The following is a 25,026-nucleotide window of genomic DNA, read 5'->3' on the forward strand; positions in this document are numbered from 1 at the left end:
TGCAGGTTGTCTTTAAGAATCGTGTTTTGGAAAGGCATCTTTCATGAAAAAGCTCCTCAAGAGATTGGAGCTGTGTTCGAGTGATATGCGATGCTTTTTTAATTAGCCTAAGTAGTCTAAGTGTTTTGCCAGTAAAGTAGTACCATACCAGCATGGTAATGGCAAAGCTAATTAGACTGCTGATAGTTGCTGTATAGATGAAGCTAATCGTTGGCAAGTGTACATAATTCCCTTTCTTATTAACCAAAAATGTTACAATACATATGAAGAGGATAATTATAATTACGAGTCACCTTTCAACTTGTTTTTTTTTTAAATATAACTTTTTATAGATTTCAGTGTTTGTTTCCTAATCAAATATCGATTATCATTTCTTTGTTGTTGTTTTTGACTTTTAATAATAGAAAAATTATTTTTCAATGTGTTCTATATCTCTGAAATACTCATTCACGTCTGAGCTCTCTGAGAGCAGAGCAAGAAGAGTCGCATCATCAGCGAATTTTGTGAAGGATCAAAAAGAACTATTGGATTGAAAATCATTGGTGTTTAAAATGAGCCACGATGGCGATGTAACAACCCCCCCCCCCTCCGGTGCTGTCCTGTGTTAACTATGCGTGCATTTGATATTAATTTTTTTTACCACCTCTAAGGTCGTTGGAAAAAATTATTAGCCCATAGTACTATATATATGGGCTAATCTCCAACGCTTTCATTTTTTCAATAAGTAAATGAAGTTGTATGGTATTAAAAGCTGATGAGAAATCAATAAAGTGTTAAATAAGTGTTAGGTAAGTCCAGATGTTTGTAGACACAATTTAAAATATTTAGGATGGCATCGACTACACCTTTGCCCTTTTGGTAAGAAAATTGTAAAGGGTCCAACTTACAGCAAAGAGCATTCAGAAGAAACATTTTTAACCGTTTTTCTAAACATTTAGACACAATGGAAGTAAGTGAGTCTAAAGTCATTCATTTCTTTTGGTTTGGAAACATTTGGCACAGGTACAAATATGGACGACTTTCACACAGATGTAAGGAAGTGGAAAAAATCTCTAGGAAAGGTTCAGCTAGTTGTTCAGCACATAAGCACATTCATCTTATCTTATCTTATTTTATCTTATCTTATCTTATATAATACAGACGTTACTTCAAAAAAGAAGATGATTACGTCCTACGCGTTATGCATTTAGTCATGCATATTAACCAATGACTTAAATTCTGCCAAGTCACTGGTTTTCCTGGCTAGCTCAGGCAACCCATTCCATGCTCTAATAGCACTAGGGAAGAAGGAGATTCGCCTTTTATTCCATCAGCTTTCATCGGGTTGACTCTGAAAATGTTGCAGACGCTCTTTCTAAACAGTTGATAACTTTCACATCTTCAAGGGTTTTAAGTCTTAGATAATTAAAATCCTTAGTGTCGAAACCACAAAAGAAGTCATTTAACTCGTTGGATAATGTTTTGTCGTGTCTTGTAGAAAGATTACTTTTACTTTTGACTTGTGCTCCTGACATTTTGTTCAGAATACCCCACGCCTGTCTCATGTCACTTGTCGAGTCTTCCAGCTTGGTGCGGTAGTTTCTCCTCCCTTCCTCCACAACGACGTTGAGATTTCGTTGAGCTCCTTTCCTTTCCTGTCTGTCGCCCTTTTCTTTTGGATGATTTCTCGTTTTATTTTTGTAGTGACCCATGGTTTGTTGTTGGGGTATATCTTGATACTCTTAGTACTGATACACATGTTTTCACAGAATTTAATGTAATTCTTCGACCTATTCTTCCAGATTTGAAGTGGTCTCTTTAAATAAATTCCAGTCGGTGCAGTCTAGACAACCATGTAGTTTGAGAATGTTGTCTTGAGTCCATTCTTGCACGGTTTTTTGAATGACCTTGCCTTCTTTAAGTTTCGTGCGGTAATTAGGCAGCAGTGTACTGTTTTGTGGTCCGATGATCCTAGTGGTGGCTTTTCACGAGATGTGAACGCCCCCTTTGAAGTAACAGTAACATAAGTCCAGAGCTCTGTTCTCTCTTGTTGGGCATGAGATGTATTGGTAGAAGGTGGGTAGGTCAACCTTCAAGGTGCGTTTATTAAAATCATCTAGTATAATTACTGGTGCGTCCGGTGACCTTGTCTGAAACTCATGCACTACGTCAGCGATGATTGCAGCTGCAACTTCCGTCTTGGCTGTAGGCGAAACATAAACCAGGACTATGTAAATAACACCAAAGTCTCGTCGCAAATAAAAAGGTCTCAATAAGAGCGCCAGTAGTTCTCGATCCAGGACAGCACATTTTCTTTTTTACCGTGTAGTTGTTACAGTACTTGATGTTGATGCACACACACAGCCACTCGTCTTTCTTCTTCTTAGACTCAGCCGTCCTGTCAGATCTAATGCAAGGGAATATTAATAGCACACACTGCTTGACAGTTATTTTAAACCGTTACGCACTGGTGAGATTGAAACGAAAGATACTTAGTTGTGTTGCTTTCTATTGGACAGCAACAAGGCTAATGGTTTGACACAACAAATCCATCACATTTTGGTAAGTAAAACAAATGGCAATTAGATTTAATAATCCAGTTTATATACCTTTGAAATGGATAAGTCAGATACACTCTAAGTATAAAGTAAAACGCATTGATGTTGTAGGATTATTAAAAATATTTTAATTAATTTTGTTTTTCGTTTGCGTTGCATAAAAATGTATGTCCTTCATATATAGGTCAGACGGTATTTTTAAAAAATATAAATTGATTTCTTTTTAATGGACCTCATTTACCAAAATGAACGGCCTCGTGATAACCATTGATAACACTACGACGAATACTGTCACGTGATATTCATTGTTGATTTAAATTAGGTCGTAAGTTGTATTGATGAGATAGGGAAGCACGTGGCTCAATGTTGTTTGTTTAAGATTGGTAAATAAGGTCCGTTAGACATGGATACAAATCTTTGTATTCCCCCCCCCCTTTTAAAAAAAATTGGGCGTTGAAAAAAATATCTTTATATACGTTAAGCTCCTCACTTTTTAGCGGCTCCCGAAAGGGAAAAAGACGCTATTAGTTTTGTGTGGAATGTCTCTCCGTCCGTCCCGTTTAGATCTCGTAAACTAAAAAAGATATTGAAAATCCGACATCATGATATTTTAAACCATTCAAAGTGTGATGCAACGGCTACATTTTTCTTATCATTAAACGAAAAATTTAATTTTTAAAATGAACTCTGCAATCAGTTTTTCCATAAAAATGCACAATTTTTACAACTATCCACTATTAATAGTAACAAACACGGGAGGCTATTTTATGACTATTTACCATATTTTTTAACACATTTATGCAAACGGCTTTAGAATAGCTTATAGCACGTCCAGGGCGCTTTGGTCCAATCTCAGTTGTGGTCCAGTGGGGTGGGGTGGGGTGAGGGGGTTATCTAGGAGAAGGTTTGCTGCCTTCAGGCGCTCAGTAAACATAACTCTGCAGGACATAAGTCTGCCCGAGGCGGGTGTCGAACCTCATACATAGGTAGCCAAGCCAAGCCAAGTTCAAGCGCACTTAGCCTCTCGACCACGCTTCCCACCCTGATACCATGACCTTTAACATTTGTACTTTTATGAAATGGGACTCTGAATGTAGAAAAAAAAAAAAAGAAAGGAAAAGTGTGTGTGGAACATGATAATAAGCGAACATGTTTATTTTATAAAAACAAAGTTTGGCTTTTAAAAAACAACAACATATAAGCGGCATTATGAAGCAAATATGGCGGAATTCTAGCAAAAATCAGACAGAGAAAGCGATGGAAAGACAACATAAAAGGAAAGGCCTGTCAATGAAAGAAATCCTTTGCAAGGCCAAAGACAGAGAAATGGAGAACGACGGTCAACAGATCTTGTGTGGTTCCCAACGGTTCAACAGAGCTGAGGGATAGATGAAGATGAAAGGAGATTTAAGGTATCATATCCAATTCCTATGGAGTCAACATAAAGAATAAATAAGATTATATCATTTAAAGATGGAGCCACCTGTTTTATATCACTGAAAAAATCTCTAAATACAGTATGTTACTGCCTACACATAGGTGCATTGGATTGATAATATTCAAAAAAGCTCTGTCAATTTGTCGGAAGTAGACGGTAGTGCGTTTGTTCTGTAAGCACAAGGCGCTAGTTTGTGATCTCTGTTGCATTGATGATTTGTTATTGCTTTCAAGCATCGTTTTGAAGCAAGGAATTCAATGCTTTATTTTTACCTCCCTCATATCACCTCACTCTGTCTGTCTGTCCGTCTGTCTGTCTGGCTTTGAGTTCTGCGACATTATATAGACCCATGTAATAAAGAATGATACATATATATTTTTTTTAAAATATGTGTTTGTATTCAATTTTAATTTAAAGAATAATAATTATTTTTGTCTATTACATTTAGGATTTAAGTTTGTTGAGTAAATATTGTTGTAACAATAATATTATAATGTGAACGTGAGTGTGTGCTTTAATAGTGTCCAAAACTAAATAAATAGCGGCTATTTTCTTTCCGGTGCTCTAAAAATTATTGAAAAAAAAAATCGATGAAATTCTTTGTTCACACGAAAATGATTTAGTTAATTGAAGCATCAATGGCCAACCACTAGAAATTGTTGATCACTTTTGTTAACTTGGCTAAATCATATCCAATAACACTTTACTGGATAAAGACATTAACAACAGGATAGCCAACAGGATAGCCAAGGCAATGGCCACCCAGAAAAGAGTCTGGAATAACATATTGCTGACTAACAGTACTAAAGCCCTAGTCTACCGGACCTGTGTGTTGAGCACCTTGTATACGGAAGTGAAACTTGGTCAACCTACTCATGGCAGGAAAAAAAAGCTGAATGTCTTCCACCTCCGATGGATCTTTAAAATAAGGTGGCAAGATAAGATAACCAATGAGGAAGTGATACGAAGAGCAAGGTGCCAGGACATCCGCTCTGTTATCAGCAGCAGACGCCTTGGCTGGCTTGGCAGCTGGGAAGAGGTGGCACTGGATAGATCTACATGGAGAGATAGCATAAAGGAAGGGTCACGGATTGCAGATGTCATACACAACAGAAGCAGAAAGAAGTGTGAAAATGCAACGGCGCCTGGTGATTGCATATGCCCAACCTGCGATCGCAGCTGTGTATCAAGGATTGGCCTCTTTAGTCACACAAGAAGTTGCAAAGGGAAAAGACAGTCTCTCGAGACGTAAAATGCAACAGATAAAACAAATCAAAAAAAAAAAAAACATTGACATCAATTGCGTTGCGCACACCTTGTCTATTATTTATGGGGGTGGGTCTCAGGTAGGAATCTAACCTTTAATAGTTTGCATTTTTTACATGTTTTGAGTGTTCCCTCAGAATTGAAGATTATTACATCCTAATCTAAACCTCCCACAAGATGGTTGGGGATTGCAGCGGGTAGAGTTCGAACCCGGGGCCATTGAGATGACATGTCTGGATAACACATCTCATGACCAGAGTTATGGTGTGTGTGTGTGTGTGTTTCTATGGTGATGGTGAGAAGAAGTTAACGATTGGTTGGTGGCTATGCAGGTTGGGTACGCCAGACGATTCCAGGATGCCAGAGTGAGAAGACGTGTTTTTTTCTTTGTGAGTTTATAGTTTGTGAGTAAGCGACTAACAACAGTGATCACTAAGCCATCAATAGTTAGCAACATTCTTCCGTGAAATAGTCAAACCAATTAAAATATATATCTACAAATAGCCGGATATGATCCGCGGCCGGTGTGCCTTAATCTGAGTATTACTGATCTAGTGAATTGAATTTAGATCTATGTCAAACATGGATAGTGTTCCCTTCACATTTTTAAAAATACTTTGCCACGAAAATAAAAGTAGACTGTGAAAATGGGTTTACTTGTTCAGCCGACATATTCATATCCAAATATAAAATTCTGTGAAAACGGTTTTACCCGATTTGTTAAAAAGTTTCTTTCTTTAATAAAGATACAATTAGATACTTTTTTGTCTCTTTTTTATGGCCCTCTGGTTGTGGGAGGGACATTTAACATACACTACGGTCTCCGCCATGATATATGGAGCATTTATGCCAATTTATATCAAGATTGGTCAAAGTGTTTTGATTTTTTCTGGAAATACATACATACATACATACATACACATAAATCTTACTTTCTGCTTTATACTATAGATAGTATAGTGAAAAAATCGTTATTATAAAAAAAATCACAAGAAACTTTCGCGCCAAAATGGTAGAGCCAAAACTTAATTTGTGCCTTTTTATCAGACAGCTTATATACAATGGATCAGTTCGAGTTTATGAACTTGCAGCAGCCAGCTAACGAGTCGACAGCGGCAACTAGTACCACTACCAACATCATCGTCACCACCCAACCACAAATCGTAGGTCAAGGAAGAACGATTCCTCCTCCCAGAAACTGGATTAGTGGATTGTGTGCCTGTTTTGACGACTGCACTAGCTGTGAGTATCTCTGAAGTATATGATGCCACAACATGTATCTCTGCTGCAGTACTTATGCTGTGAATATCTCTGCGGTGCTTTTGATGTGATTATTACTGCAGTTTATGCTGTGAGTAGGTGTGCAGTGTAAGCTCTGGCGATTGAAGACAATAAAAAACATAAACAACATAAGATAAAATGGCAAATCAATCTAACTAAGTTTTAAAAAAATAGGCTCTAATGCTATTATTGAATATTGCAAGTGTTTATTCTATATGGTCTCTCAAAAACAGGGGCGTCACAGTCACATGTTCTTCGACATGATCGTTCTACGACTGCAGGAGGCTTAATAATGAGAAGCGATTTCCAGATTTCTAAACCTTTGGTCCGTGCACCAAAAAAAAAACAAAAAAAAAAAAACAACTAAAACCCCCCACAGAACGTAACTTTTGAGGGACAAATGCGACACTACTAGAATTGTTGAAATTATTATAAATATACCTCGGTCTTTCAAATGATCGTTCTACGACTGCAGGAGGCTAACTAATGGGAAGCGATTTCCAAACCCTTGGTCCTTGCACATTATTGATGAGCGATGATAAACTTTTGAGTTATTTTTGATCTAACTCGCTCTTACAACGTTAAGAGTTTCTTTTCGTAGTCCTGTCTATTGAAAGTTTAATTTGGTACACAATAACGCCTTAAGGGCAACATTATTTTACTGAAAAATAACTATCTGGATGAAAAAGTTCTCACATATTACAGATATAATGTAAATAAAATCTGTCTCTTATTTATGTCACTAGCAGGTCACGTAGTAAATACCTGGTGTACTGTAATGGTGTTTTATCCGATAAAGCTATTAATCCACAGTTTCAACTCTTTTAGGATGTATCACTTAAACATCCAGCCTCTGTTGCTCTTGTTGAAATACACACCTAAAGTAATCTCATATAGACTAGCTTGCATATTTCAAATTACATTTAGGATTTCAATTTTTTCACTATTCACTCCCTTTAGATTTCAAATTATGTCCCTTTAAAATTTTGCCCCCCCCCCCCCCCCCCCCCCCAACTACAGGTCTCCTCGCATGCTTCTGTCCCTGTTTGCTTCAGTGTATGATCGCCCAGGACATGGGAGAATCCTGCTGCAACGCTTTCTGTTACGTTTGCTGCAATACTGCCTCGCACTTTGGTCTCCGAGTTTTCATGAAGGGAAGAGAGAACATACAGGTCAGTGATTAGATGTGTCTCCAATTTATTAATGAAACTATATCTGTTATGCTAGCGTTATTAAATTGAGTTCAAATGGAATTACTTATGTTAAAAAAATTGATTTTAAATTGAGTTGAATGACACTATTTTTGGTAAGAAGTCGTTATTAAATTGAGTTCTAGTACAATAAGTCGTTAATGAATTGAGTTTAATGACGCTATTATTTTTTAAAGAAAACGCATTCAATGAAGTGTCTTTTTTTGTGTGTAATTACATACTGTAGATTTGTTTTCACACTTTCGGATTTCACATAGCCTCTAAGATTATCTCCCTGTTGAAGCGAAATACATTAGGTACACCAGTCTACAAACGGACGTTCATCATATGGCACGCAAGATGTGGGTCAATAGTAAGTAATGCCAGGGCCGGCATTAGCACCCAGTATGCCTATGTTCCGAAACATTTTCTGATATACTTGACCAATTCTGAGTTTCAATTTATTAAATAAAAACATGCTTCTAAATTTTTGTCCCAATACCGTACTAATAGATCTATCAAGAGTGTGTGATTTCTTAAATTTTATTTATTTATAAAAATTTTTTTTTTTCAGGGAAGTCTGAGCTACGATGCTTCCATTACTTCCGGATGTCTGAGTCTCTGCTGCTACACATGCGCACTTGCTCAGTTGGCGCGTGAGATGAAGTTTGTCAAAAGCACGAGAATGTTTTTCTGATGCCTGTCACAGGAATATGAAATATATAGGCTTATAATTACTCATAAAAATGCAGTGCCGGGTTTAAGTATTTAGGAATTCATATGCCTACATACTAATGACCTCCTTTCAAATACATTTAATAGTGATACGCGATACGTCGAAAGAATGCGTTTTCCCCTAGAGACATATTTAGGCCTAGTCACAATTCAGTTTAGCTTCCTTTAATAAAATTTAAGAGGTACCGTTTTGCATATCTTTTTGCTCATATAAAAGGTTCCTCTTTAAGACATAGATCTAGATCTAGGACCGAGGTCATTATTTAGGCATACTTAGACAAAAGTTAAAAAAAATTGTGGAGGTAATGTAAATATACAATTACTCGGCGCGGATTAATGACAAGTAGATTTTAACATACAACAAATACAACCATCACTCACGGTCCACTGGCATACAAAAATAATAATTAAAAAAAAAAGCTCGTCACAACAAATTGTGTATATTGAATATAGCGATTTAAGGTGACACCCAGGAACTTAAATGAAATATATGAATTTTATTAATAAACTATACATTTATTTGAATCTATCTGTTTTCCAATAAAAAAATTAACTGATAAAATTTCAAGTGAGCGTACCTGTGTCTGCAACAGAGGACAAGTTTGAACAATTTCTGAATGATGTTAACATTAATTGTTGTGTACATATGGAACTTACGGTTTTGTCTTATGTGTTTTTGGCAATGTAATCTTGTACTGAATAATAAAAAAAGTATTTTATGTTTGTGCGCAGTTCTAAATAATTTATTAGTATCTAAAGTATGACTGTGCATTGTGGCAGTATGCCCATACAACGCTAATGTCTAGTGTATAGTTTGATTGGGGGGGGGGGGAAGTATCTATATAAAATTAACATTTAACGGTGGCTGAATGTACGTCTATAAAAGGTACAATTTTACGAGAGTTTACATGGTTTGGTCAACAGTTATTTAAAATTTCCAAACAATATTTATTAATGTGTTTATTACACTGCGCTGTCCATGTCTTCTTGGGCTCAGATCACTAGTTCAATATCTGAGTTATAGAGTCAGTCCTATTAGAGGCATTTTGGGGCCTCTTGACGGATGAACACAGTCTCGAGGAATTGGTCGGCATTCTCTGGTGACACTCCACAAGGTCAAATGCCAATATGCTTTTTGTTTGTCCTCGCATTTAAATTTGACGCTAAAATCTTTGTTTTTAGACTTAAGGTTTTCGCAGTCTATTTTCATTACTTAGACAAATGTTTTATTAAAATGGATTTTCTCTGATGAATACTTTTGTTTCCAAACTAGTTACTGCAACAATTCAATCGACCCTCGCTGAAAACCTGAAATTTAAAACCATGAAAAAAAACTAAACATTATGATATAAATGCAGATAGAAAATGGGTGTGTCCTTTTGCCTCTATATATTATTGTTGTAACCCTGCCTTGCACCAGTGCTTGTGGTGCGTACGAGCGCACTATTGAACAATGACAGGAAGACTCTGGGATAGAAGAGAGAACAGTGTTTACATTGGTATCAAGAGATTAGAGTAGAAATTGTTGGGATATAAGATGCCGTCCTTTGTGCTGCTTGAGGACTATAGTAGGGACCTGGAGCGAAGGCTGCCGTTGGTCCGTATTCAAGTTTACTGGTTAAAGGACTGCTAGAATTAGGAACAAGACTCTTGGAATATATAAAGCTGTTATGTGTTTGTCCTGGTAAATAAACGCACTTATTTATTTAGTGTTGAACTTGGTTGAGTTGTTTGCCTTAGATTTACTGCACTCAAAAACATTGACCTAAGTGGACTTGTACAGATTGGCACGTTTTGACATGCGATAACACCCCATACCACAGATGGGATCAATTTTAAACTGAAATTTTGTGTAAAAGTGAATCGCAATCACCGAGTATGGCTAAATGTGCCGCGTGATTTCAAAAAACAAAACAACTATTTCATGCATTCACTTGATTTACATGATTTAGACCTTTAGAGCCCAAGTGAAGCTTAGGGCCGCATCAGTACTTTGCCATAATATACTGCTCACTGGCAATGTCTCTCGGGTCCATGTCCACCTTGCTTTCTTTTCTTGTATTTATGTTGCTCTCTTCCATGTTTACTTTGGTCTCACAGACTTTATCTTCTTATGTGGGTTCCAGTTCAGAGCATGCCTTGCAACATTTTCCCTTATCCTTCAACATGATCTGCCCAATCCAGTTTCATTTGCATCATTTGATTTCCTGCTCTATAGATGTTTGCTGGGCTGTTTCGAACAGATTGTAGTTTGACAATTAAGCATTTGTTGGTGTATGCCTACAGCCTGCTTCTCTACAAATTCTCCCAAACATTATAAAGTAGATATTCAATGTACAATTAGTTTTTATTAAAAAATACAAGTTTAAACATGTTATTATTGTGTTTTAAATAGATAAATAATATTTATTTATTTTTGTAAATAAATTTATAATATAAAAGGCAATAATAGAATTGATATATGTTATGATAATTAGTCTACTTTCTTTCAATGAGATTTTTTTAGACAAAATATGCAAATTGTTTCTAATAAAATGTCCATAGAGTTCTCTATATCATTATACTACGAAAATAATCTATCAAAAGGTCAACGTCAAAGGCTGATAACTGTTGTCAAAAGATGTCATCTATTTTTAATTTATATAAAAATGACTAGTTTTTCAAAATTTAAATGTCAACTACATAAAACATTATCTTTTCATTTACTAAACTGTTTTAAATCAAATCTAATGTTTCAATTTTTAATAAATTCATCATTTTGAAGAAATATTGAAGTAATATTTTGTAAAATAGTATGGATGAAAATTGTAGATTTACCTTTCGAAATGAAAATGTACTTTAAAGTATGTTTATATAACCTAAATTTGTAAAATATGCATCGTTCTTGGGTATTCACGTTGAATGTTGGCTTTTAAAGCCAAAGGTACGTGGTTCGAAGACTCATGGCCGCATTTTTATTATTATTATTTTTTTGTTGTAAAAACTGAGAATCTGTACTACAATTAACTTAAAATGATTAATTTGGTCTGAATAAATATATATTCTTAGCTTAAAGTGAAAAAGAAAGGTAGACTTATTACTTTCTAACTTTCTTTTTGTAATTTTATTACTTCTGTACGGTGAATGATGATTTTGACAGCTAGTCTTGTCTAACAATATGATCAAACCAGTTCTTTAAAGAAAAGATCAACATATAAACGGCATTACACAACAAATATGACGTCATTCTTGATTTTAACAGCGAATAAAATATTGTTAAACTACGACTAAAGATTGGAGAATAGATTTGAATATTTACCAAAAAGGAAACAAGAGAAGGTTACAAAGACAGTTTGTGTGGAAACACAAACTCGAATTCGGCCCCCGACGTGGTCCAGCCAGGCATGTAAAGAGGCAGGTTTTAACATTTTCAGAAAGAACATAAGATGACGATAAAAGACCATGTAACACTATGACCGAAAGTGTGATGAAGGAGTTTTTAAATGTCTGTTTTAGTAGTAATGGAAAGGAGACGACCACTTCGTTCAGATCTGATGTAACAGTGGCTTAATGGGTGGAGGTTATCTTTAAGAATCGTGAGTGTCCTGGAAATGCATCTTTCATGAAAATGTTCTTCAAGAGATGGGAGCTGTGTTTGAGTAATATACTGTTATAAACCTGGTGGTGGCAAGATGTGGGTGGTGTGTGTGTGTGTAGTCAGCCAACGCCAATCGCCCCAGGCCAGCGCTAGATGAGCGGTCGAGCGTGACGAGTTTCAACATGACGGTTCGGGAAGGATCGGCGTCGTGAACACAGCTCAGGAGCGTCACGAGAATTGTAGTCATCTGACCACCCAGAATGGTCGAGCGACGTTCTGTCCGGTTCTAGAAGGCCAGCAGGGACCCTATATAAAGAGCGAGGGTATCAGAGAGAGTCAGACACAACTTCCTGATCTACAGTTCGTTACAACGGCTCAGTACAAGTCCGAGACGAGACAGAGAGAGACCAGTGCAAGAGTTGATACGGCGGAGAGATATTTGTACAGTCTTGTGTTACGTGCTGCCAATTGTACAGTGTTGGCTGTTATTTTTGACATTAAACTATTACGTTACTTTGAAGCCCAGAGTTGTCAAGTTCTTTAAGTTGGTGGTGTCGTTTGGTGCCATTTGCAGCGAGCCTGGATAGGGAGATTCGTAACACTGGTGTCAGAAGTGGGATCTGCAATGGCTACTACGAAAACGCTAGACCAACTCCTTGTGAAGGAACTGAGGCAAGAGCTCCGTAATCGAGATCTGAAGACGAGCGGAAACAAAGAAACCTTACAAGCACGCCTTCGGGAAGAACTGGTGAAGGAAAAAGAAGATCCGGACACATATCTTTTTGAAGTCGAACCGGACTTGCTGGAACAGCTCACCAGTAGCATGCAGCAACAGAGAACCAGTTCCAGTATCATGCAGGAACAGATGGCAGCTGTTCGTGAGGAGATCGGTTCTATGCGAGAACAGATGAACTCGGGGCTAGAAAACACCAATTACAAGATAGATGCCATGGACACCAAGATAGACACGATGGACTCGGGAATCAAAACGGAGTTATTGGCGATGAACCAACGCATACATGCTGTGGAGGAGAGAATCACCAACATTGACGAGCAGATGAATCAGAGGGTCGACGCAGTGGAGAAGGCCATCGACGAAATGAAGATACAAGCCCAACGCAAGCACACCAATGTACCAGAAGCAGATATGACATCATTTGTAACTGAAGTCTCTGGGAAAATGAAGCCCCCCGTATTTGATGGTTCCGTGTCCTGGTCAGTATACAAGAAGCAATTTGACGCAGCAGCCAAAGTTAACAAATGGAACAGTGAGGAGGAGAAAGCAACAGCCCTCGTGTTATCCCTAAGAGGAAAAGCCTCCGAATTGCTACAGTCTCTACCGAACCAGCAAGACTTCGCCGCCCTTGTCCAGGCTATGGAACTCCGATACGGGGATGAACATCTGCAAGAAGTATATCGTGTGCAACTAAAGACCAGACAACAGCGCCCCGATGAAACACTACAGGAGCTAGAGACAGACATCGAACGTCTCGCACATTTGGCCTACCCAACAGCCGCACAAGATTTTCTGGAAGTCATTATCACAGACTCCTTCATTGATGCGCTTCGAGACCCCGAGTTGAAGAAAGCCACCAGAGTTAGTGGTAGACGTAAGGCCAGTGAAGCCCTCGTATACGCTCTCTCATATGAAGCCGCCAAAGACGCATCAGGGAGCAATCATCAAGGCCGAAAGTTGGAAGTCAAAGAGGAAGAATTTGCACAACTTGTGAGAAGGGTGACAGAGGCACTAGATGAACGACGAACAAACCAGATACCAGAAAATCAACCTAGGGCTCCTGTACGATGCTGGAATTGTGGTGAACTCGGTCATATACAAAGAAGCTGCATTAGAAGATTCCCACAAACTGGAACCCATTACAGATCAGAAAGGTATGCACGACCAAGTTCCCGGGGCTACCAGGGAAACTAGCACGCGCCGGCTTCAAGGGGCAGAACCCGGCGACACAGACAATGAGAGCCCCTGCAACCATCATCCCGGTCACCGTGCTAGGGCAGAGTAAGAGTCTGAAAATTAATGGAAAATATGGATGTCAAAATTATCACTTCCTCCTAGATACTGGTGCTTCACGATCAGTCATACGGACGGATAAAGTGGACAGTAGCAAGAAAACGCCAGTCAGGGCCTACTCGTTGAAAACAGCTAGTGGAGAACTGATGCCCATAAAAGGCCTGATCGACATAACAGTCAAGATCGGGAATCAGTCATTCAAACACGAATTCCTGATTGCTGACGTCACAGATGACTGCATCATAGGGCTCGACTTCATGCTGAAATATGGCATTTCCTTAAATATCGGCGGAGGCACTTTACAATGTGGGGACCTCGAAGTACCCTTGCTTGGCGACGAGAATGAAGAAGATGGCCGAGTCAGAAGGATTAAGTTGGTAGAAAACACAACCTTGCCTGCTAAGTCAGAAACGATCATTTGGGGGAAAATTGAGGACGGCTATCCCACGACAGGAACAGCGCTGGTAGAAAGCTTGGACACCAACCTAAACGGGATAGCAGTAGGAAAGACACTAGTCATGATTGGGAAAGACCTAATGGTGCCCGTAAGAATTATGAACCTCGGTACAGTAGAGAAACATTTGCGGGAAGGTAGCACCATCGCTGGCTGCCATGCTCTTGAGATGATAAGAAACTGTAGCAGTGAAAACCCCGACGAAAGACTCGAGTCCAGTGAACCGCACGTTACTAAGCTTCTGACAGAAGTCAAAACGATCTTGTCGAAAGAACAGTACACCAAAGCAGAACAATTCCTCAGAGAGTTTTCTGACATATTGCCATCTGATGAAATGGACTTTGGGCGAACAAATCTAATCCAGCATCGAATAGACACAGGAAACACTAGGCCTATACGACAGCAACCACGTCGCCTGCCGCTAGCAAAACACCAAGAAGCTATGGACATCATAGAACGAATGAGGCAGCAAGGGGTTGTTGAACCATCCAACAGTCCATGGTGTTCACCCATCGTCTTGGTAAAGAAGAAAGATGGATCCACGAGATTTTGTGTCGACTATAGATTATTAAACGACGCCACACACAAGGACAGCTACCCGCTTCCTAGGATCGACGACACATTGGACAAACTTGCTGGGTCACAGATCTTTTCCACCCTTAACTTGAAGAGCGGTTACTGGCAGGTGGGACTACACCCCGAGGACAGAGATAAAACAGCCTTCTCTGCTGGTAATGGTCTCTGGCAATTTACCGTTATGCCTTTTGGACTCTGCAACGCCCCAGCAACCTTTGAAAGACTAATGGAGCATGTGCTAAGAGGACTTAACTGGACCACGTGTCTTGTGTACTTAGATGACATTATCGTCATAGGCAGAACCTTCGAGGAACATATCGCAAACCTGAAGGAAGTATTCGAACGAATCAGAAACGCTGGAATGAAATTGAATCCAAAGAAGTGCTTCTTGTTCAGAAGGAGCGTCAAGTACCTTGGGCACATCGTGTCGAAGGAAGGAGTCAGCACAGACCCGGATAAAGTTGAAGCTGTAAATGGATGGCCGATCCCCGCTAATATCCAGGAGTTAAGAAGCTTTCTTGGACTCTGCACGTACTACAGACGTTTCGTACCAAACTTCTCCAGCCTCTGTAGCGCCCTTCATCAATTGACAGAACCGAAGCGGCCGTTTATTTGGACAACGGAATGTCAGGAGGCCTTTGAGCGACTTAAAAAGGCTCTTGTTTCATCACCCATTCTGGCCTACCCGATACCAGGCGAGACGTTCATACTTGACACCGATGCGAGCAATACTGGAATAGGTGCTGTCTTATCCCAAAAGATAGATGGAACTGAGAGAGTCATAGCTTACTTTAGTCGGAGATTGTCCAAAGCCGAAAGAAACTACTGTGTCACCAGACGTGAGCTACTGGCAGTTGTGGATGCCATACAACATTTCCACAAATACTTATATGGGCAAAAATTTATCCTTAGGACAGACCACGCTGCTCTTCAATGGCTGTTGTCATTTAAAAATCCTGAAGGTCAAGTCGCCAGGTGGATTGAACGTTTGCAAACCTATGACTTCGAGACACAGCACCGAAAAGGACAAACTCACCAGAATGCTGACGCGCTGTCTCGACGACCTTGCAGAATGGAATGTAAACACTGCAGCAAGGTTGAAGAGAAGGGATTTATTATTGACTGCCAACGTCTTGGGGTACAAGCTTCCGAGTCATGGTCCGACGAAAGAATTCGAGAAGACCAGTTAAAAGATGAAGATCTGGCTCCCATTCTGCTTATGAAGGAAGACGGGCAAAGACCGGAATGGCATCACCTTTCTGATAAGGGAACTGCAACCAAGGCATATTGGGCGCAATGGGACTCACTGACAATCGACAATGGAGTTCTCAAGAGAGTCTGGGAAACGGCAGATGGAACATGCAATCGCTTACAGATGTTGCTGCCCAAAGTGAGAGTTGCTGAGGTGCTGCAAGAAATCCATAATAATTCCAGTGGGTCACATTTAGGCGTCAACAAGACCTTTGAAAAAGTACGCCAGCGGTTTTACTGGTTCGGCTACCGAGATGATGTAGAAGAATGGTGCCAAAGGTGCGACACATGTGCAGCAGCAAAAGGCCCACACAGGAGAACGAGGGGACGTATGCAGCAATACAACGTCGGTAATCCCTTTGAAAGAATAGCGATCGATGTAGCCGGACCATTTCCTGAGTCCCAGAAAGGAAACAAGTACATTCTAGTAGTGATAGATTATTTTACTAAGTGGCCCGAAGCATATACAATACAAAACCAAGAAGCCACCACCATAGCGGAAACACTCGTGGAGAATTGGATTAGCCGTTTTGGTGCTCCTAGGGAATTACACTCTGACCAAGGCCGAAACTTCGAATCCAAGATATTCCAAGAGATGTGCCAGGTACTCGGCATCGAAAAGACACGCACAACTCCTCTTCACCCCCAGTCAGACGGAATGGTAGAACGATTTAACCGAACACTGGAACAACACCTGTCGAAAGTCGTCGATGAACATCAACATGACTGGGACACCTATATCCCAATGTTCCTTATGGCATATAGAGGATCGATTCACAACACCACTGGTTACACTCCAGCAAAGATGTTGTTCGGCCGAGAGCTGCAACTACCCTGTGATTTGCTATTCGGGATCCCGGGAGATGTGCCGGCCTCTTCGACAGACTATGTCGCAAATCTCCGAAAACGGGTGGAGAAAACTCACGCTCTAGCCCGCAGAAACATCAAGATCAACAGTGACCAGGTGAAGACAAGGTACGACAAACGGGCCAATGCCGCTGGGTTTCATGAGAACGATCTAGTTTGGCTGTACAACCCACAAAGACGAAAAGGCAAGTCCCCAAAACTTCAAACAGACTGGGAAGGACCCTACCGCGTGGTAAAAAGAATCAACGATGTCGTGTATCGAATACAAAAGAGCCCAAGGTCCAAACTGAAGGTCGTCCACATCGACAGACTCCACAAGTACCATGGTGAAGCCGGATCTGCCCGGGACGGACAGATCTAAGGAGGGGGCAGTGTTATAAACCTGGTGGTGTGCAAGATGTGGGTGGTGTGTGTGTGTGTAGTCAGCCAACGCCAATCGCCCCAGGCCAGCGCTAGATGAGCGGTCGAGCGTGACGAGTTTCAACATGACGGTTCGGGAAGGATCGGCGTCGTGAACACAGCTCAGGAGCGTCACGAGAATTGTAGTCATCTGACCACCCAGAATGGTCGAGCGACGTTCTGTCCGGTTCTAGAAGGCCAGCAGGGACCCTATATAAAGAGCGAGGGTATCAGAGAGAGTCAGACACAACTTCCTGATCTACAGTTCGTTACAACGGCTCAGTACAAGTCCGAGACGAGACAGAGAGAGACCAGTGCAAGAGTTGATACGGCGGAGGGATATTTGTACAGTCTTGTGTTACGTGCTGCCAATTGTACAGTGTTAGCTGTTATTTTTGACATTAAACTATTACGTTACTTTGAAGCCCAGAGTTGTCAAGTTCTTTAAGTTGGTGGTGTCGTTTGGTGCCATTTGCAGCGAGCCTGGATAGGGAGATTCGTAACAATACGATGCTTTTTAAATTAGTCTAATTAGTCTATGTGTTTGTTCCACTGAAGTATTACCATACCAGCAGGTGATGGCAAAGCTAATTAGACTGGTGATAGTTGCTGTATAGATGAATGTGATAGTTTGCAAGTGTACATAATTCCTTTTCTTATTAAACAAAAATGTTACAATACATATACGGAGGACTATTTTAATTATGAATCGCTTTTTGACTTGTTTTTTTTTACTACATCTTCTTATAGATTTTATTGGTTTGTTTTGTAATCAAATATGTTTTTTTCCCTGTTCACGTGGAGTAAATGTTTAAGAATGGTTGTACATTCCAATTATTTCTATGTAGTGCGAATAAAGGAATACAAATTCTCCCAAACATTATAAAGTAGATATTCAATGTACAATTGGTTTTTATTAAAAAAAATACAAGTTTAAACATTTTATTATTGTGTTTTAAATAGATAAATAATATTTATTTATTTTTGTAAATAAATTTATAATATAAAAGGCAAAAATAGAATTGATATATGTTATGATAATTTGTCTACTTTCTTTCAATGACATTTTTTTAGACGAAATATGCAAATTGTTTCTAATAAAATGTCCATAGAGTTCTCTATATCATTCTACTACGTAAATAATCTATCAAAAGGTCAACGTCAAAGGCTGATAACTGTTGTCAAAAGATGTCATCTATTTTTAATTTATATAAAAATGACTAGTTTTTCAAAATTTAAATGTCAACTACATAAAACATTATCTTTTCATTTACTAAACTGTTTTAAATCAAATCTAATGTTTCAATTTTTAATAAATTCATCATTTTGAAGAAATATTGAAGTAATATTTTGTAAAATAGTATGGATGAAAATTGTAGATTTACTTACAATGTACTTTAAAGTATGTTTATATAACCTAAATTTCTAAAATATGCATCGTTCCTGTGGTGTTCACGTCTTTTAAAGCCAAAGGTACGTGGTTCGATGACTCATGGCGGCATTTTTATTATTATTATTATTTTGTTGTAAAAACTGAGAATCTGTACTACAATTGACTTACAATGATTAATTTGGTGTGAAGAAATATATATTCTTAGCTTAAAGTGAAAAGAAAGGTAGACTTATTACTTTCTTTCTTTTTGTAATTTTATTACTTCTGTATGGTGAATGATGATTTTGACAGCTAGTATTGTCTAACAATATGATCAAACCAGTTCTTTAAAGAAAAACTGAGAATCTGTACTACACTTAACTTTAAATGATTAATTTGGTTTGAATAAATATATGTTCTTAGCTTAAAGTGAAGAGAAACGTATTGCCTACCAAGAGTGCTCCAGTTTGAGCCCTTCTCCTGGATACTTACTTCCCCGCAGGTCAAAGAAAGAGAATCACCACAACGCATTGAGCGAGCTATAGCACGAGATGCGTTAAACAAAGATACTTTATTTGCAGTCTATAAAAAACAAATGTTAAAACTAATTTAATAACATATTTTCTATTATTTGCATAAGCTATCTAAAAACTGGAATAAAATAATTTGATTTTGAGAAAAGTTTTCAATGTATGTATTTTGTAGATTAGTTACGTTACTTTAAATATATAATTAAGACCTACGCAATTCATGTGTCAACAAAGTCTTGATCTGACACGCTTACACATGATTATGCCTAGTCGATAACAATACATGAATCAATCCAAAAATTAACCAATTAAGAAACTATTTAGTTCTAATTCATTAATTCATCAATTTTGTTTTATATAGCAGAAAGGAAACTAAGCCCTGTATTTTTCAGATAAATGGTAGTAATTAGCGGTTATTTCCCCTTCATAAGCCTTGGGTTTAAAAAGTATTATTTTCAATTGCATGTTTATTTTAACTTTTTTTTTTTTTTACTCGCGCTCTTAGTACTAAAACAAAAAGTTAATCGCTTGGCACAGGGACCCCGCTGAGGAAACTTACAGCTCTCCCCCATACCTCTTTGTTGGATGGAATCGAACCTGCTTCCTCTCGAATACTATCTCCAGAAAGAACTTTTTCTAGTATCCAAACACTTGAAAGAGTTGTCTACGAAACACTATATCCGAAGCAGAAGAACTAATTGAACTATCTATATAAACGTAAATTAAGATACCGTGAAAATGGTTACTAAATGATTTACATGTATTAATAATAATAATAATAATAATAATCTTTATTGTCCGTACGGAAATTTGTTTTACAATTTGTGCATTACATCAAACAAAACATTGTAACTAGAAAAAAACAAAATGTACATTCACACCAGACTCACTCATAATTTACATGTGACAAAGTTTATATCAAATTGTTTCTATTTGATATGATATGATGGCCAGGGGAACAAAACATAAAATCCTGACCCAAAGGGTGATTTTTATTTATAGAATCTTTTTAGATTTTTTTATAGATGTTTGTCTCAAATAGCTGCCCCGATGGGATTTGTTTTTTGCCAATGACTTTACCAGCAACATTTAGGATTCTATGGAGTTTATTTTTATTTTTAATGCTCAGATTGCCATACCACGTCCAAACCTTCCGCAGGACGACGGGAGATAGCAGAGGGCAAGGTTCGAACCCAGGACCATCGAGACCTCCAAACGAAGGTTCAGAGCGCATATCGCACGATCAGGCAGCAATTCTAAGCGTATTGTAAATATTTATGCAAAAAATAAAATCACAAAATTGTGTTAAAATTATATTTTTTTCCGGCAGTGTTGAACAACTGAAGAAAACAGCACACTTTTTTTCCTTGGCACAGTCTGCAAAAGAGCTCACAGCTCAGCAGCATTAAAGCTGGCTAGAAGAAGAAGAAGAATGTTTCTTTTTCATTACATTCTTAAAGCCCTCCCGGACCCTCACTGACTAAGCCTACATTGCGCCTAAAGGTCGACAACTAGCACAAGGGGATGGGGAGCGAACACAATTCTTCTCCTTTAGGGGGAAGTGGGGCGCCACCGGCAAAGTTGGATAAATCCTAGTTTCGACTGTATTTTTCTTTTTCACCTGTGAATTTGTTTTGGAAATTATACTTCCTTTTAGTCAGCCTCGGCTTCCATGGTTGGCTGGAGATCGCAACGATTTAAAAACACAACAAATTGATGAATAAGTCTATCACATTTGACTGACTGCTTTCAAACACCAGCATGTTATATTATTCAAGTGTTCTCAAATTGTTTCTTTATCATATTTCCCACTCGATTCTGAAAATGTGATTTTTTTTTCTTTGTTTATATGGCTAGAAACGTCAAACTTGTGGTGAATTCAAAGCTTCCACGAGATTTCCGTTTTATCAAAAACTGAATGCCTCTCTAATTCTTAACCGTAAATGAGTAATCATTAATTCTACTGTATTTATTTACGTTTACCAAATCAGGTCAGTGGGATGCTTACATGGTAATACAAACTTGTTAGCCAATTTAGTTTTAAGTCAAGATTTTTCATGGATTCTATTTTCGTTAACAATTGAAGACAAAGCTGTATCTATCTCTTATATTTACAAAATGAAGTCAAGTAGGATTCTGGATGCTACAAAAAAAGACTCCAAATCTAAGGTCAAGGGGTTAGCGAATTCAAATCTTAAGTCAAGGGTTTAACGAGTATGTTTGAAATGTAATTACTAGAAATCAACTAATCCCGTCATGAAGAGCTTGTTTTGTTTGTATCGCATGGTGGGTGGCTAGAATGTCTAGGTACATTAAACCATCATAGACCGTTCAAGTTGAATTGATTTAACGTGATTTTGTTTAGCTTCATATTTCTAAGTTTACCACAACAATGGTAATCACGTGACGAGGTCAAGCGGCAGATAACGATTAGATGAACTGAACGAGATTCAACATTGAATAAGTTGAGAGAATATTCAAAGTCCATCCATGACAAGGAATCTTTTCAAGACCATTTTTACATGGTGGAAACATGTGATGGGTTGAGGTGTTTGTTTGGTTGAGCTGGTTACAAACTTGCGTTTGTTTGTTCTAGTTGTTTCGAATGTTTCTTAAGAAATGAAGATTAGTACGTCCTAGTTAGGGGAGAACGGGCGATCATGGTTCAGATCCGTAGAGCCTTCACTTGTCCAAGTAGCCAAGTATCAAATTAGAGACTGATTAAAAAGCTGTCTTGATCTTCAGTCTTTCCTTCTTCATGTGCCCTAAACCATAAACAGATAACAAGCAAAACATTAAAAAATCCTTAAAAATAACAACAACAAAATACAACAATAATAACAAGAAAGCTTATCTAAAACTACATCTACTAATAATATACAAGCTATTTCCCTTATTCGATATAAAACAAAATTACCAATAATTAATTGACTAATTGAGTATTGCTGTTTATAGATTTATGTTTTGTTATAAATAATTGTTTAAAGTATCAACTTGATCGGAGAATGCTTGATGGAAAAATAGCGTGAACTAATTTATATATATATATATAGTTCGTCCATCGTGGTTCGATGATGACCACTTTGTCATCCAGGGGGCTGAGGGCTATGCACTGGGGTTTTATGCCTCCTCATGTGGCTGGTGAGACCTATGTGAGCCCGGAATGTTCGGCCGCACATTGGGCAGGTTATTCCAGCTGGAGCTGGGACAAAACCCAACAATTTTAACCATATTTGTGATTACTGAAGTATTAGTTTCCTTTGTTTACTATTAAACAAAATGATATTATCTTGTCTTTGTCAATGTATAATTATGCTAAATATGATATGATCACAGCGTAATGAGAAAGCTATGGGCATGAAATAGCGCTAAAAAAAAACAATTAGTAAAAATATTTCTAATAGCACAGATTTATTGTTTTCGGTCTAGATCTATTACAAATTTAATTACATAACTAATCAAACTAATTGATACAATTACACTTAGTATAATTTGTTTCCAAATTATTTTTTTAATGTTTTGCCTGTTTGGACAGAATTTAATAAATATCTTAGGAATTTGAAAGTAAATTATTTTTGATAACTCTACGCGGTGACAGAGTGGTAAAGCGCTTGGACTCTGAACCGAGGGGGGCCCGCGTTCGAATCTAGATGTAAACTGCAATTTTTAACTTCGATATTTTTAGGGCGCCTAATCCCAAACCCCGCTCTAAAGCAGTTGGTCAATGTACTGACCACATAACATCCTTGTTAACGACGGTCGGAGAAACAGATGAACTTAATATAAGTTGCCCTATAGATCGCAAGGTCTGACAGTGAAACGTCCTTTTTTTACTTTTAAAGAAGGTGTGAAATTAAAGGACATTACACTAATGTAATGGAGAGCTAGGATGTGTGTTAGCTGTTAGCAGTGAGTGTATTTGTGTCAAAACTATGAGATCTATAATATCTTTCATTTATATCAGTGAATGTAGAATTTGTCAAAACTATGAGATCTATAATATCTTTCATTTATAGCAGTGAATGTAGAATGTGTCAAAACTATGAGATCTATAATATCTTTCATTTATAGCAGTGAATGTAGAATGTGTCAAAACTATGAGATCTATAATATGTTTCAGTTGTTAGCAGTGAATGTAGAATGTGTCAAAACTATGAGATCTATAATATCTTTCATTTATATCAGTGAATGTAGAATGTGTCAAAACTATGAGATCTATAATATGTTTCAGTTGTTAGTAGTGAATGTAGAATGTGTCAAAACTATGAGATCTATAATATGTTTCAGTTGTTAGTAGTGAATGTAGAATGTGTCAAAACTATGAGATCTATAATATGTTTCAGTTATTAGTAGTGAATGTAGAATGTGTCAAAACTATGAGATCTATAATATGTTTCAGTTGTTAGCAATGAATGTAGAATGTAGGTCAGAGTTTAAAGTGCGGCGTTCTCGCACCATGAGCTTTAAAGCCCAGCTGTGCACCCGTTGCTTAAGCATATAAGCTGAGTGGCGGACTTGTGTAATATATGTGCAAATCTCCTGCTCCATCAACGTAATTGCACCTACACCTGTTACATAAGCCTACAAGCTACCTGGTGCACATGCTTGATAAACCTACACGCAAAGTGCTGCACCTGTTCCATTATTCTACAAGCTACCTGGTGCATATGCATAATAAACCTACATTAAAAGTGCTGCACCTGTTCCATTATTCTACAAGCTACCTGGTGCACATGCTTGTTGAGCCTGTATGTTGAACCTAGTGGCTCACCTACGAAGAATCTATCATGTTAAATGGTGCCCGTTCTCCTGGAAACTACACGCCGACTCGTCACCTGTGTCGGTAACTTTACACTCACTATGTCTTTACTCTCCAAGCCTAATGGCTCTCCAGCAGGCCACATCTCTACCTAGAGAAGACATGCACAGAGTTTGTCTGATAAAAAGGCCACTAATGTGATCCAGTCGGTGCCTTTGAAAGTTACTTTGCAAAAGGGGGCGCCACAAACCGCCACTATGTACTTTTGGTTGTCTGCACCGGTACGTTGTCTAAGAGGTTGTATCACGGGCGAGCTATTTCAAACCCTAGTCCAGTTAATTTCCGACAGGAAGGCAAGAACATCAATGAGTCTAGGTACTTAGTTCACAAGGCACTATCAGACACATGGTAAAGAATCAACTCTTGCAGATAGTCGATTATATATGATGTTTTATTGAACTAATTAACATATTTGTGTCTAATTTGCTACAAGATATTTCAATTAGATTCTCGTATACCGCACAATTCAAACTATCTCACTCTCAGGGAAGAATCACTTCTTCTATAATGAAAAATAAAAACAACCTTCACTTTAAATAAATAAATACAAAAAAAACAACAACAACGAACTCTCCCACTCCAACTGAATTAAAAACCATCCAGACACCTAATATACCCAATTACTATTCACGTGAACCTGCTGACCTTACCCCCCCCCCTTTAGTGATACCCATGGTCAGCAGCTCATCAAATGGGCGCCACAGC

The 25,026-nt window shown here is 38.2% G+C and overlaps 1 long non-coding RNA gene across 1 annotated transcript; it reads left to right on the top strand.

Annotated features, from left to right (window-relative positions):
* The first annotated feature begins 2,317 nt into the window (after positions 1–2,317).
* Positions 2,318–9,170, top strand: LOC106071295 (uncharacterized). Its single transcript, XR_008775743.1, has 4 exons — positions 2,318–2,541; positions 6,289–6,483; positions 7,543–7,694; positions 8,287–9,170. It is a non-coding gene; the product is annotated as an uncharacterized LOC106071295 (long non-coding RNA).
* The last annotated feature ends 15,856 nt before the right edge of the window (positions 9,171–25,026 follow it).

The sequence above is a fragment of the Biomphalaria glabrata genome, chromosome 17, assembly GCF_947242115.1.
Source record: "Biomphalaria glabrata chromosome 17, xgBioGlab47.1, whole genome shotgun sequence".
In the NCBI taxonomy this organism is placed as follows: domain Eukaryota; kingdom Metazoa; phylum Mollusca; class Gastropoda; family Planorbidae; genus Biomphalaria; species Biomphalaria glabrata.